Source organism: Nothobranchius furzeri, chromosome 10, assembly GCF_043380555.1.
Source record: "Nothobranchius furzeri strain GRZ-AD chromosome 10, NfurGRZ-RIMD1, whole genome shotgun sequence".
NCBI lineage: Eukaryota > Metazoa > Chordata > Actinopteri > Cyprinodontiformes > Nothobranchiidae > Nothobranchius > Nothobranchius furzeri.
Genome location: NC_091750.1, coordinates 51,021,495 through 51,042,552, shown reverse-complemented (window position 1 = coordinate 51,042,552; position 21,058 = coordinate 51,021,495).

Genomic DNA, 21,058 nt, shown 5'->3' with positions numbered 1-21,058 from the left:
GGATGTGTTGCGTCCGAGCAGATTCTTAAGGAATCTTGTAGCATCAGCTTGTTGCAACAATTCTATCAGCGTGACAGAAAAGCTTAGTAGAGGTTTTAAGCGGCCGACTCGATCCCCTGGACTCTCTCATGCCACGGAGAGAATTTTGGTGAGCTCAAGAACTAAACTTGAACTGAGGAGTTTAGGTTTTAACATACCTCAGAACATGCCCTCTCAGAGATAGAAAGCTTTGGTGTTATGGAACAAAGACATGTGAGTGCAGTTACCTTTACCCTGATTTCTGTGTCCTGCATGGTGTGTATAAGTGCACATTACCTTCTTTACACTGTTAAACATTACTGATTAACATAAATAATAATAAATATTAACCAAAGAATAATGGTTCATTTCAGTAATTAAATACGTGTATAATGAACCATGATGATTTTTATGGACACTGTAATAAGACAGTGAAAAGAGTTGATTAAAAATTATTCTTTTAAATCTTGAAGTGTCTGTCTTGCGGATGGAACAGCAGTCAGATAAAGGCAGTCAGATTAAAGATGGTTTACAGCAGACTTTGTGACTCCTGTGATGGATAATATGTAAATAAAAGTACAGTCAGGACAGCCTTACCCAGCTGAGAAAGTGTGACCTTTGGGTCACAAATGAGGCCATTCATGTCGCTACAACCCTTAGACTCCCATGCCTCTGGCATGGGGCTTAACAATCTAAACACCCTCAAGAAAACTAAGATAAGTGTCAAGAAGGATGTGTTTCATTAAATCTGTTTGAAACCCTGAATTACTATCAATGAGTCCAGATACAAGGGATGCACAAATCAGTCAAGATTTTATATTAAATCACCTGGAAATACTGTTCTCATTCTTCCAGAGCAGAATCAAAATGTGGATATTACTTATGGAATAGCTATTAATAGTCTGATGCATTATTTAAAATGACTTTTTTCACTAAAACTAAAAGCCTCTGAGGTATTGTAAGAGGGGTTGATGTCAGGACAAAACAGATGGTCCCTTCTCTGAAACTGCCTCCAGAGAGGGAGTGACAGACAGATAACCAGTGAGAGCACAGAGCCGTACACTCTGAAAATAAGGAGTCCATAGGGAGTCTATGTAAAGCCATGCTCATAATCACTGTTAGGCCTGATTGACAAATACACTGCAGTCATTACCACTCATTTTCTCATTCAGCTCTGGAATGCTTGTTGTTTGAAGGAAGCTATGTATCTTGGAGGGAAACAGGAGGATGTATTTCATTTGAGACTTTTGTTTCCAGGCATGGGGAACCCTGGTCCTCGAGGACCGGTATCCTGCATGTCTTTGCTCCAACACTTCAGATTCAGTGGTTGATTCACCTGTTCAGCAGCTCATCAGGCTCTGCAGAAGCCTGTTAATCACCTGCTGATTGAAATCAGGTGTGTTGAAGCAGGGTTGAAACTAATATAAGCTGGATAGCAGCCATCGATGGACCAGGGTTCCCCACCATTTCTTTAATCTAATCAAATTTTCATGTCAACACGCATGGATGATGCACCAGCTGTATCACATTTACTGGCCTCAAATTTGCTGCTCAGATGGATTTTGCATTTTCACCATTACTGTGATGAACACAGACACTTAATAATGGATTTAGCCAAGGGGTATCAGCTTTCAGCGACCATGAACTGTCAGATCGACAGGTTACTCACAGGTCATTCTTCTACCTCACTTTCTTTTTTTATTGGGATTTGATTTGACACTTTTATTGTTTGGTCATATTGGGAAAGTGATCAGATTAACATTATTGCTTTTAGTTACAGGTCTCAATATTTGTGCTTCATGGTATTCTAGAAACACTGTTTCTTAGTGCATTCTTCCTGTGCATGATGTATTGATTTATTGTGTTTGTGCATTATGAAGGTTCAACTGATGGAATGTGGAGGTGTGACAGTGGTGAAATAAGCCTTTATTCTATTAAATTAAATAAAACAGACATCAGCTTATTTTGACCAAAAACATCATGTGCAGGAAACCCTTTGCATAAATCAAGTTAACAAGTTGTGTGCTGCAGATGACTGCAAAGCCTAAGGGATCACACACTTTGCATCAATTGTGAGGTAGTAAATAAATGTCAATGCTAGTGCGTTACAATAAGCATTTTATTTTGGAATTTTGGCAAGCTTAAAGGCATAGTTCAGTTAAAAATTCAAAATCCACAATCAATGCAATATTCCCTGTGTTCTATACTTGTGCAATACCAGACGTACATTACTAGGTCTGTGCCCTGTATGCTGCTTAGTTCTGGAAACACACGCTTCCTGTTAATTTGTCGTTTTTAGTGGTTGAAGGTTACAGTAATAGCTTATTGTTTTTGTGTGTTTACCTGTAATCTTATTATTTTTCTTCTCACTGTTGGTGCTGCTGTAGCAAGTGAATTGCCCAACTGTGGGACCAATAAAGTATTTTCTATTCTATTCTACTCTAATTATTAAATGCACTGGTTTTTAAAGTCTAAGAGGATGAGTTCCAACAATATTCTTTTTTTCCACATTTGGACAGTCATCAGTCAGGGCAGTGCAGCCATACTTGGCAAGTAGAAGGTGTGAATGTAAAACTGTAAGTGTGAAGCAGGACACTTTTAGAAAATGGCATGCATACTCAGCTTGCACTGCTCAGGAGGAAAAAAAACAACATAAAAACTTGAATTCAGCAGGTGGCAGATGATACCGTTCTGCTGTCTGGTTGCTCACAAGGAAGGACACTTTACCACATTGGGGATTCATGTAGAACTCAGGATTTCTATGTTCCATCCTTCAGTTTACCAAACTAAACAAACCTTATCTACTAGTTTCATTACTTTGGTTTTTCTTGTTTTGGAACATGAATTGAGCAGTTAGATATATTTTTTTAGCATTACTTTATTTACATGAAATGATGATTTATTTTTTCATTCATATCTCATCTATATCTATATTAATATACTTTATTTAAACAATTAGGGATGGACAATATATCGGCATCAATATTGGTATCGGTCAATGTTAGTCATTTTTTAACATATCTGCATCGGTTCGATAAAACCGGGCCGATATTAACAACCGATATTTTTTACATCTCCTCTCCATTTGTTTGTCTGTTTTAGAGGATGAGGGGGGTGATGTGTAATTGTTTAGTCATGTGAACAGTGAATGAAATAATCTCAGTATCATATATGTGTGTGTTGTGGGTACATAATGTAAATTCAGCTTGAATAATTTTCATTCTATACAAAATCTGCTGATTTTAGAAGCATTAATGTCAGTTTATCAATATTGACAAATATTGTTTATCGGCCATAACAGTGATCCTAATATCGTTATCGGCCCAAACATTTCAATCAGTGCAACAAATATTTATTTGTGCAATAAAATGCTTAATTTCATTGTTCATACAACCAATCTAGATGAAAATAAAGAAGTTTATAGCTAATCGTATTACCTACTATGCAAATATTTTGAAAACTTTGAAAACAAAGACACCACCTGTACAACAGCATCCACACATAAACAATCAAGTTGAAGTTGTCAGAAAGGCGGTGATCCACAGTTTAGTACCAATAGCTATCAAAGTATGTGTTGAACTTACAACTGGCCATCTGTAAATGTACTGCTGACATACTGTACAGTTTTATTTCATAATACTGCTGATGATAAAGTTGTTCAGCTCTACTTGTTGCGTAGACCAAAAAAAAAAAAAAAAAAACGAGTGTAACCCTTGCACAGACATTTTAAAGTCCCAGTCCCAGTTAAAGTCCCATCAGTTGTCACACACACACACTGATGTGTGTGTGCAAAATTTGCTTTCTACATTTGACCCATCCCCTGGGAGAGCAGTGAGCTGCAGACACAGCTGTGCTCGGGAACCATTTGGTGGTTTATCCCCCCAATCCAACCCCGTAATGCTGAGTGTCAAGCAGGGAGGCATTGGGTCCCATTTTTTCAAAGTCTTTGGTATGACCCAAACAGGAATCGAACCCTGTGGGCGGACACTACCACTAGGCCACTGAGCTTCCCTTCACAAAATGCAAATCTTTTGATCTATATAACTAGGCTTAGCGCTTTACACTTTTCCTTCTGGCCTCATTTTTATTTTTTGTCCAAAAGCCTAAACTACTCAGTGGGGGCATCTACTCTAGCACATCCAACCAACACGACAATACTCATGCCAAAGTACATTGTATAGTTTAATCATTCATTAATTTAAGAAATTAGAAATGCATCTTTATTTTTTTACTTTGTGATAAAAAGCAAGGTATGAAACATTGCATAAGGCAGTTGTGAATTTGACATTTTAGTGGACACAGTTTCTCCATTTCTTACACAAATGTAACCCTGATCAAGTTCCATTTTAAAGCACAACCACCACCCACCTCAAGCTTGTTCACCAGTTCAATTAGTGTCATAGGACCCCAAACTGCAAAGCATGCAACACTTTTCTGCAAGAAAGCAACAGTTAATGCACCATATATCATAAACCAGGGCTGTAAGGTGGCACAGGGCTGCAGGTTCAAATCCTGAGATTTCATATTTCCTCACCCATATGCAGGTTTTCTACAAGGTGCCCAGGTTTCCTCCCATAGGCCCTACATGTTTTTGTTAGGTTAATTAGAGACTAAATTGTCCTTAGATGTGGGTGTATGACTGGTTGTGTCTCCGTGCGTCACTGTGATGGACTGGCGACATGTCCAGAGTGTCTCTAGTCTCTCTCTCCCGATGCCTGCTGGAGTAAGGCACCGGCTGCCAGCTGAGGATTAAGTGGTGTGGGTTATGAGCGAGAGTGAGTGAGAATCAAAACCACATTTTAAAATATATTGTTTATAATTCAGTTCAGAAAAATCAAATGTAACAAAAATATGTGTACAATAAATGATAGTGAATTATAAAAATATTTTGCCCACCCAATACAAAAAGTGCACACCAAAAGAAACCAATCCGTACTGTAAAAAATAAAGATAATGGATTGAAATTGTATACATTTTTTGCCATCAAAAACACGAGTCGGTTTCCTTACTTTAAGGAAACCCATCTGTGGTGTCATTGTAGGAAATCTGCTCTCCAACTGTGTGATTGATGCTGATGATAGTAAAGCAACAACTTATTGTTTGCAGAAGAAATCAGAAGTGACTGATTTAAGCTTTCTAATGATGGCACAGAGCGTTTTTTTTTTTTGCAGAGCATCATAGTACAGAGTTTATCCTTCTCCACAGATTCTTCTCATTATTTTTGCAAACAGATGTCTTTATTTCACCAATTTGAAAATGAAGTTTTGAGCAACAGATTGTGTCTGAACGTTTTCTTCCCTCATCTCTATTCAGCGTTCCTCCCTCATCTCTATTCAGCATTATCAAAACGCCACTAAAATGCAGTTCAGAGGTTGGTCCACCTCCTCTCTATGCCCCCTTCTTCCTTAACCCTGTGTAAGAATATTTCAGCAATAAGCAAGAACACTAACAAAATGCAAAGATAACCACCCGCCAAATTAAGCAATCAAGTAAACTACAGGATTAATTTCAGAGTACTTGTCACTGGGCCAGATACATGTCAGATCGCCTTCATGTATATATGCCCTGCAGGGCTCTGAGATCCTTGAGACGTTGTCAGCTGGTAGAACCAAACAGGGTGAAGCTGCTTTCAGCTACTATGCTGCTCACAGCATATGTGCCCCAACTCTAGTAACTTTTCAAAATTAACTAAATAAAAATCGAAAACCTTCATGTTTTCATCAGCCTTTAAATGAATGTTATGCTGCACATTCTGCACTGTATTTGCTCACCCTTGAACTTTTTTCTTTTTAATTTTTTGAATAGTATTTTCTGTCACGTAGATTGTAATGTTCTTGCTATAATTACAAATGGAAAGCACATTGAATTGCCTCCGTGTGTGAAATGTGCTACATAAACAAAGCTGCCTTGCCAAATTATCAGGAAATGCAATAAATGACAGATTTTCTTTTTCAAACCATTAGTTCCTCTTTTGATGAAGTGCTGCCCTAGATGATGTGCCCTATTGCCAATATCAAGAACCACTACTGCTCGTTTCTGTGCTTCGGTTTCCAGGGAGATACTTTCTTGTAAAATTTCAAGTGGTCTTGATCCTTGGTCCTTGGGGCTTTTTGAAAGCTCGTGAACATTTTTCTGTGGATTTTGGCTCCATGAAAAATCTAACAAACAGCACAGTGGGACAGTTACCTGAAAACATACCATCCAGTAGATAATCAACAAAAAGTCCATATATTATGTCTCCATCTTTAGTGGATGTTGTCATCCGTGCTTCATATAAATAGCTTATAACTGTAGTAGCTTTTCTTTTTGTTTGTTTTAGGGCTTGTTTAGTCCGTTTCCTGTACATTCTGTGGTATGATGTTTTGTTTAGATATGGCTCACAGACAGACAATAGCAAAGAAGCTGCCCAATTCTGCAAGAAACACCTTCAGAATACCCAGAGGCCAACTGATAGAAACCCTTTTTAAAAGATTAAAAGAATGTTCAGATATTTCATAAACAACAAAATATAAATGTACTTTTTCACAATCAGACTGATGAGCCATAATGATACTACCATCTATTTATCACAGACATAGAATTACCCAGGAACACTGCATTTGAAAGGTCAGGGATGCTATACTTAATTAATCAGCGGTCAAAGTAGTACTGCTATGCACAGATTAACATACAAGTGCATTTGCACTATGCACTCAGTGTAGCTTCACAAACAGAGATCTGCACCCCTTATTTCCTATGAATTTTTGATATACTCATTAGTCATTTGCATTTATCTAGACTGCTGAGTTAAGTCCTGAATAGGAAATCTGTTTAATAAGTAGGTCTCAGTTTTATATTGCAGGAATGAATGATAAAAGTTCAGATTAAGTGAGCTGAAGAACATATTGAGGAATAAAAAAAAATAAAGAAAGAGTGAAATAGAATGGCATGATTTGGGAAGAAAACCAGTAACATCTGCTTTTCAGCTCTAGATAAACACAAATTCTGAACATTGGGTCTTAAAAATTTGAGAGGAGACGATCAGGAGGAAAACAAAGATGTGTACAAATGGAGCATGGTATATAGTCGGTTTTATTAAACAGCCTTTGGAAGCATAAACTGGCACATCACACCGCTAACCATCTGGAGACAGAAAAACATAACCGTCTCTAGATACTCCCCATTTTTCAAGTTTTATTTTCAAGGTCGCTAAACAATTACAAAGCTTTGCACAAAAATCATTATTCACAGCTGCAGGTATTTATAGCTTGCAATGTAAAAAGAATATACTGAATGTGAAAATATTCATGTGAATTTATCTTTTAATTTTTTAACTAATCCTGCCTCCATATACACTGTGCTTGAACTCCAAAACCATGTTTAATGGAATGTTAAGATTCCTGAAAGAGGTGCAACGTTAACTGTTGCTCAGAATGTAACTCCAAGTCAAACACACCTCTGTGAAGTCAAACTGTCCACTTGGGAAGCAACACTGACAATCAGTTACTGTCATTTTCTGTGTCCTTGTAGTCCCCACATTCCCTTCCAGGTTGCCCCCATGTGTCCCCAAATCTTCTGTGTCCCTTTGGTCCCTAGCTCCCTCCTGGTTTCCCTCATGTTCCCTCCCTAGTGTTCCTGTATCGTTTTGGTTCCCCAGCCCCCTCCAGGGGTCCATTGTTGTGTGTCAGCGTTGTTTTGTTCCCCTCGTGAAACACTAGGTTTGGCCTCATAAATGAGCTCTTGGTTTTTGGCTTCCTGAGTTTTAATTTTCAGGCTTGGCATTCTGCACCTTTTTGAGTTTTGTGCTGCAACCTAAATAAAAGGACTTTACTTTGTACAACCGCTCCTGCCTTGAGTAGTTCTGGGTTTTCTGCATCTTGGGTCCAAACCCCCCTTGCTCTCAACATAACAGTTACACTTAATGTTATGTAAACGGAATAGATAACAGGTGGAACATCATAGGAAATTAACAAGACATCCACAATAAAGGAGTGGTTTTGCAGGTGGTGACCACACACCACATCTCAATTCATGATTTCTGACTGATGTTTTGGGTCTTCTGAACCCTTTCCCACTTTATTTTTGAGTGACTCCAAATCCAGAACTTCTTGGGTTGGTGCATTTCATTTCCATTGATAAAGTGATGTGATTTTGTTGTTAACACATTCAACTATGTAAAAAACAAAGTATTTAGTGAGAATATTTTATCCATTCTCATTAATTCTGCTTATCTGGAGTTGAGTCAAGAGTCCCAGACTTCTCTTTCCCCAGCCACTTGGGCTAGATCTTCCGGGGCTCTTCCTAAGGCGTTCCCTGGCGGGGTGAGAGACATAGTTCCTCCAAAGTGTCCTGGGTCTTCTTTTAGGCCTCTTCACAGTTGGAAGTTCCCAGAAAACCTCACCAGGGAGGCGTCCAGGAGGCATGCTAACCAGATGCCCGAATCACCTCAGCTGGCTCCTCTCGATGTGAAGGAGCAGCGGGTCTACTCTGAGCCCCTCTCGGATGACCAGCCCAGACAATATTTGATTTCTTCACATCTCGGATGTTTCATTTTTAAGCAAAACTCCAGCATTTTTTTATATTGCTATTTTTGCATCAGTTTTATGTTAACCTGATTTGGTACCCTGGGTTGCAAATATGAATATTTAGTGATGAAGGCTAATTCTCATCTCTAGTCTCAGGTTGATTATATTGATTCAGATGAGCCTTGAAGAACATTTGCCAACTTTCATGCATCACACAAGAGACTCATGCATTTAATTTGTTTCTCACACTCCTGTGCAGTGTAAAAATCTCCTTTTCTTTGTCTAAATATCAGGCTGCAGTTTTACAGGACGATGTAACTCCATCTATCCATCAGATTTAATTAGGTGCTCCCATCCTACATTTAGCAGCTGAATCTTGTATTGGTTACATTCTGTTGTTCTTAGTCTTTTTTGAAAATAAGAATGATGAGCAGGCAAAATGCAACAAGTACACCTTCAGGTACAGTATGTACACACGTAACCAGGTTGTAGTAACAAATATTCTACCCCACCCATCTACGAAAGAAACCGAGGTTCACACAACTTTGCAAAACCAACCAACCAAGCAAATGTATAAGCATGCCAAGCCTGTAGGTGGCATTAGTTTCCCAAATCATTGCCAAAAAACATTTGTGGATGTGGAATCACAGACATATATGTAAACACCCCATGGACTGGCACTGTCTTTTGGAGGTGGCTTAGCAGTGGGGTGCCATCTTTGATGGTTTCCCATTCTTTAATGTGGTGAGCCAAATCTGGACTCGGGAGTTACGCTAATGATATTGTGTAAAATATCAGTACAATTGGGATCAAAACCTTTTGCAGATGTGTGTAGCTGTACTCCTAAGCGTAGCCTTAAAGACAAGACATGTCATGGCTGCAAAACATTCTACAATTAGCCGCCGTTATGGTGGACGAGATCCTTTCCACCCACAGCCAAGTTTGACGTTTTGGATGGGTCCCAGAAGCGAAGGGATGATGTTATGTTTGGAGTCCATTTTATTTTTTTATGCACTGCACTTCCAAAGCAAGTCAAACTCCACAGTTAAGATCAAGCCCGACAGGAAATCAAACACAAAGGCGGTGTAAAACATCTGGGAACTTTCAAAGTAAAAGTTATGCCTAGGACGTCCTATCCTGTGAAACCCCCGTGGCTGATGTAAACAGAACAGAGAATAAACCAGAACCGTTTTTGGATACATGCAGCTACCTTTCTTCTTATGTTTCACAATAATGTGTAGTGTTGCGATTCTACCGTTATTGTGACCTCACGGGATCAGCTGTGTGGAAAGCTTTCACTTCCGTTTCTCATCAGAATCACTCTTCGTTGCTATTTTTTAAAATAGAAATCCCATGCCATTGGAGAAGTTTTTTTTCCCAGATAAATAGTCTATAATTACCGTTGTGAACCTGCCACACTGTTGTACAGAGTCCATGTAGGATAACACATGAGGTTCACCGGATCCTACTGGATATCTCTTTGTTACTTTGAATGAAAGTTTACTTTTTGGTGCGAAACCGCAGCGAGGTCAGGAAGAAAATGCAGCTTGTTTGATCTGATTGTTTGCTCTTGGGTGTTTAGATTGCTCTACAGCTCTGCTACCAATTACTTAGAGGCTTGTTAGCTGGCGCACCAGCTGCTAGGCTTACCTCCCCTCCAGGCATACTGTGATGCTCATAGCTTTAACTGAAACATAGGCGATCATCTGCTGTCAGATTGTTAAACTTCTGGTAAGTTTGTTGGACCCCAACACACTATGGCATGTTAATGGTTAGCTTAACCTGACATAATGAGATAATTGTGTTATGAACAGAATATTTCGGTGTTTCCCTTCTGTATGCTTTCAAAATAAGTAAAAACCTAAGAGGAATTTTTTTGGTGCTGATGGGTTATTTATAAACGTTTACCCCACTTTAAATGTGTTGGTTCAGTACTTCAGAAACACTCTGAAACATCAATGGGTCCAACTCATTTTTGCATCTACAGATAGAATTAAAAACGTAATGTTCTAGTTGTGTTCCTATAAAATTACTAATGATTAACATCTTACTAGTTGTGGATAACTCTTTAAATGATGTCATTTTGGACAGAGTACATTTAACAGCCCCATGCTACTTTCTGCTGTGTCCCCCTAAAACTAATTACATTAACTTGCATATGATTAACTGAAAACAAATGCATTGTTGTGCCTTAAAGGTTTTTATGTGCATGCAATTAGGTCACTTCATCCATAAAATAATGAAATCAGTTATTTGGAAGTAATTGTTTCGTCTCATTCCAAGTCAAATATATAAACTCTGCAGCTACTGGTTATCTAGCCATGAAAGATGCTATGATGTATGCCAACAAATTGCTTGTCAACTGTATTTGCAAAAATAAATATATATATATATATATATATATATATATATATATATATATATATATATATATATATATATATATATATATATACACACTTTTTTTCTTCTTTTTTTTGCAAACAATATACTAGTGAATAAAGAAGGAGTGTGAGAAATACTGTACATGTCAAGGATATACAAATCCCACATATTTTTTCCCCCTTTTGTTTTCTTATGAATTATCAAACACTTTTTAGTCTAATTCTCAGAATGTACTCATTGGATACAGCTTTACATAATTGGAGTCAACCTTATTCTAAGCATCAACAGTAACAAAGACATAAAAGTTTATAAAATCAGTGTTCGTTGTATGTTATCTTATCTTCTTCCATGTACCTGGCTCATGGTTGCTAGGGCAGCAACCACAGACTGCCATCTTAGCCATTTCCACCAGCTGCTCTGGTAAGGTCTCAAGTTGTTCCCAGGCCACCAGAGTAAAATCATCCCTCCAGCAAGTCCTGGGTTGGTCCCAGGGCACACTCCTGCATTACATGCTTGCCACAGCTCAGGCATTCAGGAGGCATACAGGCCACATTTTCAAACTACCTCAGCTGGCTCCTCTCAATGTGGAGGAGCATCGGCTCTACTCCAAATCCCTTGTGGATGTCAAATCTCTTCTAGACCTCTGTTCCGTTCCATCCATCTTGTTCTGCTAAATGAAGCAGCACTTTGTTTATGATCAGTTTTAGTTGCACTTTCTGCTCTTTTGAGCCTAAACTTCAAGAAGCTTTCTTTCTGAAATGTATTTATTATCATTATTAAATTGAAGTTGGACAGATGACTTGATTATGACTTGAAAATTCAAAGTTAAGGACTTGGACTTGACATGGACTTCCACACCATTGACTTTGGACTCGACTTGGACTTGGTTGTCTTTGACTAGGACTTGACTCGAGACTTGACTGGAAAGACTTGTGACCTATTTGTGACTTGCAAAGCAGTGACTTGGTCACACCTCTGGTGATGTCACTTTCTAATCCAAGAGAGTTGGGCCAGAAAAGGGCCTGGGATGCTGTTCGATCGCTGGCATATGCAGTAGGTGTGTCATGGGAACTTCCTGCTTATGTTGAGTTTCTTGGCTGCATTGACAATGGGGGAAAAACTTTTTGATGAGTATCGTTGTGAGCCAAGGTAGGTGAGTCCATGAATGCTAAGTGACAGTGTGATGTAGATCTGTCAGAGAGTGTTTTTCCATTTATTTTCTAACAGAAGCTAATGCAGGAAATAGGGGTTGAAGACTACTTTTACATTCAGTCTGCATGTTTAACTCAGTCATGGATCATTTTCACAAGTAAAAATAGTTTCTCAGTGAACCTGCTTTTCTAACCCCTTCTTTCCACCGGAGCCGTCAGCAGCACATTACTGCAGCAGCACGTCATAGCTGCTGATAGGAACCGGTGTGGTCAACAGAACCTTTTCCACTGGAGCTGTCAGCAGCGTGAGTTAGCCGCGTCTCAGGAGCAGCATGTCGCGGCCCTTACGCGCCGGTTCTATTTTCTACGCGCGACGCCTCTGAAACGGGTCAAGTTCGACATTTTTGGGGAAGGACAGGAAATCGACGCGGAAACGAAGCGAAGCTCCCGAGATTTTCAGGATAAAGAAATGTACTGTCTTCCGGTTGCTTTACTTTAAAAAAAAGTTACTAACTGTGCGGCCCCGTGAGAAGTTATCACCTAGCTAGCGGTGTCCTTTGTTTTTCAGGTCCGTAATGGCGATTATAAAACGGATAGAACATAAAACACAAACCCTTTGGAGCCATGTTGTAATTTTCTCCTGCTTGTTGTTGTGTTTACTGATGAAGTCACTTGTGTGACTTTGTGCTCTTTCGATGACAGCTGCTCCCCTGCTGCTTCGCGTCTCGTGGGAAGGGCCAAGCAGTAGCTTACGCGAGCAAGACGTGCTGCTGACGGCTCCGGTGGAAAGAAGGGGTAGCTCCTCCACTTGTGGTAGGGTAGTGTGAGTCAGTTGCTTACTGTTTTCCCCAATCAACACCCCAACCCATCTAATTAGATCTTTGTTTAGTGTTCCATTGACTGTTCAAGTCAACCATGTATGGCAAAATATCTCATAAATCACTGGATAGATTTTAATGAAATTATTTGATGTACCTCTATTAACAATTAAACTTTAGAGTGAACCGACATTTGAGATGGTCACCACTGTGGATCATCCTTGGCAAACAAAAATGGTTGTCAATTTTATGAATAATGAGCCTACTTTTTATATGCATCAGTATTTTCAAGTTGTGAGATTTGAAGATTCCTCATCACTTACATAACTTTCAAAATTTGAACAACTGTAACTCCAACAAATACATTTTAAATGGGCAGGACATGAGTTGTCTAAGGTTCCCTTCTTATAGAAATGCTAAATATTTAATAGGCTTAAATTGGTGTAAATTGCACATTTTTATACTAAAGTTATTTTTACGTATTGCACTGTGTAAGTTTGGTAGCTTATGACCCCACATTTCCAATCTCATCCCATATACCTATCTCCCCATGCAAACTGAGTACTGGGGGCAAAAAAATTCAATGAACTTGACATTGAAGAATCACTGCATAACACAAATATTTTCATGCGGGTAATCTGCTTAATCAGCTTTTCCTGAGACCACAGCAAATTGTCGATAAGACTGAATCTGACAGGCCGGTGTGCATACTTTATGCCCTGTTGAAACCCCTTAGTTGAACTATTTAGTAACAGCACCTTCTTGGACTCTTAACTGCTGAGATTCAGGGAGCTAGTGCTCAAATGTAAATGTTTTCCTCCCCAGTTCTCATTCAGTTTTCAGCCGGAATATCACAATTCAGCGAAAGGCATTTTAACAACTAGACCAACTGTTATATTGCTGTTGCTTCCTGTGTTAAATTAAGTGTGCTGGAAAATGCAACTGGAAATGTGATGATCAAATTAATGCACAGAATTAGGCACGCAGTAATGCAGAATGAAGAAACTGGAGAGCAGTAACAGATAGGTAAGATGCAGGCAACAAATTGAATTCCTTTATATAATTTATTTAAATTAAGCTATTTAAGAGTATTATTTTCCTATTGGTGACAAATAAACAACTATCAGCATTCACACTAACAACCACAAAAACAAGCTGTTTTTGAATGGATAAATAGTTCTTAAGCATGCTTCATTTATGCAAAGACCAATTAAACTTCATGCTGAGACATTGGAAAATAGAAAACATTGAAATCAAAGAAATAATTATTTGGTGCCTTTGGACCACTTTTGTTCATCCAAACTATTTCTTCCGCTCGTGTGACAGTTGGTTTGATTAGATAAACACAGCTGAAAATGGCTGACACATGGAGGCAGTTGAGCGGCATGCCTTCTGGAGGATCGTGGAGCTTTGGGAGCCAGGGTCTGCTCAGATCTTTTCACCAATAAAGGCCTCTCGCTTCTTGTAAAGTCAAAATCAGATCTGTTTTAGTGATAATCATAATCACACGCTGAGGTTGAAGGATTTGAAATGTGCCTGTCCATCAATACTGACTGAGCTTAAGGAATATCAAATTTAGGTTTTTTTTTTTTTTTTGTTCGTGTATTAGCTCATTTGAGACAGGGGTGTTTTGTAAACTAAGAGACCATTCCATGAGCTTGGTTTGGCCATGGTATCAAATACCTCATTACGGGTTGTTAGTGAGTTTACAGTCCACTCTAGTGCATTTGTCTTGGTTGGAAATCCTTATTTATGGATTTCCGTGGTTACTGAAAGGCGGCGTAAAGTATTCACTGTTCTGTGTTCTCTGAAGCTAAAGGCTATGTCTGTTGGTTGAATTAATGACTGGGCTCACGCATGAAAAAGAATTAGACTCACCCAAAGGATACACTGGCCTGTCAGTTGGAATAATGACTAGAATGTTGTGGATCACTAATGAGAACAGTAAAAGAGTCAGTTGTTCTATAGCCCGGCCAAAAGCCAAAAGATTAAACAAGTTATGCTCTGGTCTGGATAAACAGCAACACATAATGCAGAGTGCTAGGTAATAAATAATAATAATGGTCATCATAATTAGGTCTAAACACCAGTAAATGATCATTTAGATTCGAAGGAAGCAGACACAGCAGTTGGAAGGACAAGAAAATATCAAACTGTCTCTCTGGCATATCAAAATGGATGAAATCCCACCATCTCCAACTCAACCTCTCTAAAACTGAACCACTTGTCATCCCAGCAAAACCATCCATACAGCACAATATCTCAATCCAAAATGACTTCCTATCTCTGGCTGCTTCAAAGGCAGTTCGAAATCTGGGTTTTGTGATTGATGAACACCTGACCTTTAAAGATGTTGCCTCTGTTGCTCGTTCATGCCGCTTTGCGCTGTATAACATACAAATGATCAGACCATACCTAACACAACATGCCACCCAGCTCCTGGTGCAATCTACTGTCATCTCCCGCCTCGATTACTGCAATGCTCTTCTAACTGGTCTTCCAGTCGGTACTGTGAGACCTCTTCAAATGTTCCAGAACACAGTGGCGCGTCTAGTCTTCAATCAGCCAAAAAGAGCACACGTCACCCCTCTGTTCATTGAGCTCCACTGGCTACTGCTAGCTGCATGCATCAAATTCTAATTGCTAACACTAGCATACAAAGTCCGAGATGGTACGGCTCCCATCTACCTGAATCCTCTTACAAATTACGTCTCGGCTGCTCCGGTCATCACAGGATCGTCGGCTAGCAGTGCCTACATCACGCTCAGGACAATCCAGACTCTTCTCATGCATCGTTCCACAAATGTGGAATGACCTACCAAGCACTACCAGAACAGCGGCTTCCTTTTCAATTTTCAAGAAACTCCTGAAGACCCTGCTCTTCAGAGAGCATCTTCTAAACTAGCACCCTCCCTGCACCCGTCCTCCCTCGCTACTGTCCACTCCTTGTTCCCTCCTCTCCATGATTCATCATGCTGCCTCACTGCCACCTACGACTGACTGGAAATTATTTGTTGTTGTTGTTGTTATTGTTATTGTTGTTAGCCTCAAGGGCAACGTGCCGATTATGACTTGTAAGTCGCTTTGGACAAAAGCGTCTGCTAAATAAACAGAAGTACTGCATCAGCAGAAAAAGAACGTTTTATTGACTGGTGGGCAGTTAGCAATGCTTTTTCTAGCTAATTACCAAAGTAATGGTTGGTAGATAATATAAACAGATTGACACAATGACGGCAAATGAAATGAAAAAAAATGAACTGAGAGGGTTAATATTTATATTTGTTTATGCTTAAAGCAGACAAAATACTGATAATGGATATTTCAGCAATACTTTCTGAATCTGACATCACTGCATATATTCTGTCTTAAATGTTACTCTCATGGGTCAGATACCTGAGGCAGAGGGGAATTTGACCTCTTGATGCAGACTTGGACTTCCAAAGATAAGGCGGAATAGCATTCCTTACAAACACTAATCATACAGTTGATTTACTTGAATAGAGAATATTTGTGTCACACAGGCAGATACCCTAAAATAGAACAAAGTCCTACTTTCACCTTCCCATCAGTTTTCTTTATTATGTTAATCTGAGCACGGAGTTCTTAATTACAATACAGCAAAGTCTCCCAATGGTGAACAAAAAATGTAGTAAAACTTTCAAACTTCTTTTTTTGTTTGCTGGATGTATGAGTGATGATTTTTTAAAAATTGTTTCTGTAATATGCCTTACGCCTGGTTTATGCTTCTGTGTCAGCTCCACAAGAGACTTGCACGGATTCACGGAGACTTTTTATTTTTATTTATTTTTTTTACTTTTGGATTTCTCCATCTCCTGTAGAGTGCTTCAAAGCAATTCCCCACGAGGACAACAGCGGGCGTAGCGCCATTCTGCGTTATCCTGTCATGTATACGGTCCAAGATAGTGTGTTTAGATCGTGTTACAAAGTCTCTTAAATACAGAAAAACACAGACAAATTTGTCCCTCATTCTCCTCCACCTCTTCATGCACTCGCCACGTCTAAACCCACATTTCCTGTCATTTTTATCCACGAATAAAATGCTTGCTTGCTATATATCTTGGGCTCTCTTTGTGTGTTTGAGGTCGCTATGGTGGTGCTTTTGATAAAAGCTGTATCCTGACCAATCACAAGCTTGCGTTCTCAGTCTCGTTTGACAGATGTTCAGAAAAGTGGGTTAGGGGGTCAGACTCCAAATCCTGCTGTTTTTTGCTCTTATTTTGTCTGACCAACTTCTACTTCCTGAAACAGAAGCGCAAGTTTTTTTTTTCCTGACATTGATCGACTGACATGGCATTCATCTTTACTAGAGACTACAGCAAATGTATGAATGTAGGCTCTGCCATTTAAAGAATGCTCCATTATTTTAGGCCCGAATATTCAATACAACATTGCTCCACCACCAGCCCTTAACTGTGATACAAGGCAGGATGAAGAAATGCATTCGTTCTCATGGTTCAGCGAGCTATTGTCATCACATCTAGAGGTATACAAACATCAAGTTGCTGTCATGTGATGGGCGGACTAGTTATTTGTGTGGGTAAATAATTCTCCTAATGAAGTGATCTGGAAGTTCACAGTTGCAATGACTCACAGTACATTAATTAACACAGGAAACATGTTGAAATACATACAAGCACTCAGTCTGAAGAATGTGTGTGTTGAAAGAGACAGCCTTCAGGAGAAAAAGAAATGTGGATCTCCTCAATTGTTTCTGTGTTATTGATACCCTACTCCAATGCACTGTAGTCAGTTATTTCAATATTTCCTTCAAAGGTGAATGTGACAACCTGACTGTTTAATCTTTACAATTAAACATCTGTAGATCTCAATAGTGGGAAATAAAATTTGGCATGCTTTTCAGATTATACTCCAACAGTAGAGGTCAGTGTAAGAAATAAGAACATTTGTTTACGCACATCACAGCACAGATATGTGTGCCCTGACTTGCATTTGTGTGTTTATGTGCATTTTGCCTTTTTATCCCTCTATGAAATAGCTGATTCACTGTGCCATATGTCTCTTCTTCTTGTGTTTGCCTGTAGAGTTGTGGGCTGCCACATAGGCAGGGGGTCATGTCAGCTGTGTCTTTCCATGTGACAGTGGTACCGACAGCTTGACTGGGACAACCCAATGTCCATAGCACATTATTTTCCCCTTAAAATCCCATTCTGTTCAACCAGTAGGAGTCTTGAGTGCAACGCAGAGAATGTGATTCCTCACCAAATTCACATCTGAGCAGAGGGGTTTGGCCAAGTCAGATGGGATTCTTATTGGGATTTGTGCCCAAGTGTCTGTGGTGGTAGATGACATTAACATTTTTAATTGCCTGCTTGTAATTTTATTTTAGCTTGGCTCTTGGATGGCAAGTGGTGCATGCTTGCCTTTCTATTGAATAAATAAATAAATTTCAAAAACACAACTGAATTGGAGACATGTAGAGACTTGTATGCAATGCACATCAAAAAATCTATATTTTTGTGGATCATCCATCCCAAAAAATGGTGCATGGCCCTAGAAGTGTGTTCTTCAATCAGAACATATTCTCAGTGTCTGCAGTTGTCTGATTGCATCACACAAAACAAGTACATTGGCATACTTTACACTAGCTAAAAGTACACTGCTCATACAAAAAATAAAAAAGGCATCACCTGGATTTAACTAAACAAATAGGTAGGAGCCTCCTATTGAAAAAAAAAATTGCATGGGTGTCTATCTTTCAGTTGCAACAAGTTATTCAACCCCAACTGGAGCAATGAGTTGCTTCTCATTTCTTAAACATGTAGAAAGACATCTGGTGGTCGTGGAAAATATGTTGACAAGGGTCAGACCATTGGCATGCATCAAGCAGAGAAAACATCTAAGATTGCAGAAACAACTAAAATTGGGGAGTCTGCCCAGTGCATTAAAAACTGGTGTGATGAGTCCAGATGGACCCTGTTCCAGGGTGATGACGCATCAGGGTAAGAAGAGAGGCAGATGAAGTGATGCACCCATCATGCCTAGTGCCTACTTTATAAGCCTGTGGGGGCAGTGCTATGATCTGGGGTTGCTGCAGTTGGTCAGTTCTAGGTTCAGCAACAAGATGTGCCCCAAGAATGAGCTCAGCTGATTATCTGAATATGCCCGAATACACCTGAATAACCAATGTATTCCATCAATTGGATATTTTCTTCCATGATTGCACGGGCATATTCCAAGATGACAATGCCAGGATTCTCCGGGCTCAAATTGTGCCATTTAATCCAAAACACATGCAAATGGTTTCCTGAGTCTTCTGTAATCGGAAGGTTGCAGGTTCGAGCCCCGCTCAGTCTGTCACTTTCGTTGTGTCCTTGGGCAAGACACTTAACCCACGTTGCCTGCTGGTGGTGGTCGGAGGGACCGGTGGCGCCAGTGCTCGGCAGCCTCGCCTCTGTCAGTGTGCCCCAGGGCAGCTCTGGCTACATCATAGCTCATCCCCACCAGTGTGTGAATGTGTGTGTGAATGGGTGAATGACTGTGTTGTAAAGCGCCTTGGGGGGTTCCAGGACTCTAGAAGGCCCTATATCAAATACAGGCCATTTACCATTTAAATAATCTCTTAGTCTGAGATTTACCAACGTAAATGGACATTTACACCAAATAAAGATGTTCCCAGGTTCACCTGCATGTAATCACTGACAGTTTGGAGATTCCTGTTCACAAATTTTAGTATTTAACTCAACTAACATCACAAAACAAGCAAATACTGTAGCATTTTGCTTCTCTATTTGCTCAGAGCTTTTTCAAGGTTATTGCACTTTAATTAAAACAATTTATTGCTGGCCCTGCTCACCCATCCCATCATGTACTTAACCACCAATGAGGAGCTCAGAAATTCCAGAAGGGGCCACTGCATCCCAAATCCATTCAGAACAGAAGCCTGCCCAAGTGTCAACAGGTGAGTGTTGGTTCTATGCTAATTATTGTGATGTCTCAATGAGGAACATTTTGGAACAGTACATAGAAGCATAACTCCTGAAACCTAAAACGGACACAAATCAGATTATTTTTATTCGTGTTTAGAGTGTTTATGGAGGCAGTAGAGACCAACATGACAACCAAAAAGGATGCACAGTGAGCATTGAATTATGTGTTTTCTTTAAGCGTTGTGGGTAATGTTGCTGATAATGTTGTTCTGATAATGACAATTTATTGTGGCAACAATCGTGCCACCTCTGTTTTGTTCATCTATACATGGCCTGTATTTGTTTAGGGCCTTGTTAGGGTTCTACAACCCCCCACCCAGCCAAGGTTCTTCACAACACGGTCATCAACCCACTCACACGTGGTGATGAGCTATAAGGTATGTAGACGCTGCTGCCCTGGGAAGCACTGACGAAGACGAGGCTGTCGAGCACTGGCGCCACCGACCGGACCCTTCATTCACCACCAGCAGACAAGGCGGGTGAAGTTTCTTACCCAAGAACACAACAGCAACATTCTGGCGGGAGCCGTAATTGAACCCACAACCTTACAATTAATGGACAACCTGCACTACCTCCTGAGCTACTGCTGCCCCATTGGCAGCAATTTGTCAGTGTTGAATGCAAGTGTTTATTTTTATATTATAAGTCCCTGGTTATGACACAGTTGTGTTATTGGCATTTTTTGCCCATTGACTGTTTCATTTATATAATTTTTCTGCTTTTAGTTCATTGTGTTCTGTGAAAGTACGATTAGCAGCTGTGTTATCACTTGTTTGCCCTATTTTGTTTCCCACTAAAAGGTTTGTTTCTAAATAATCTGCAGGGTTGTGCCCGAACGTGTTCATTGAATGATCATTTGTGAATTTGTTTGTTTTTTTCGTGAACGTGAACTGAACTCGTTCGTATTTTGCCTGACGAACGTAAAAGTAAGTGTGTTCGTCCTGGCATGTGTGAACGGATTTATGAATGTGTTCTTTCACCGTTCTAGCTCCAGATCTCCACTGAGCTTTTCCGGAACTAAAGCAATCCCTTTAACCATAGAGTTTATAAAAAGTAGAACCCGCAAATGCGGCCAAAAAGACAGTAGCGGTTGGTGCGGCGTCTACTTTTCTATGTCTGTGCTGTGTAGAGGAGTCAAAGTTCATTCAGAAAATTTGAAAAGGGAATCAACTGAAAGATTATACATTTTTTAATGGTTTGCACTTTAATATTGC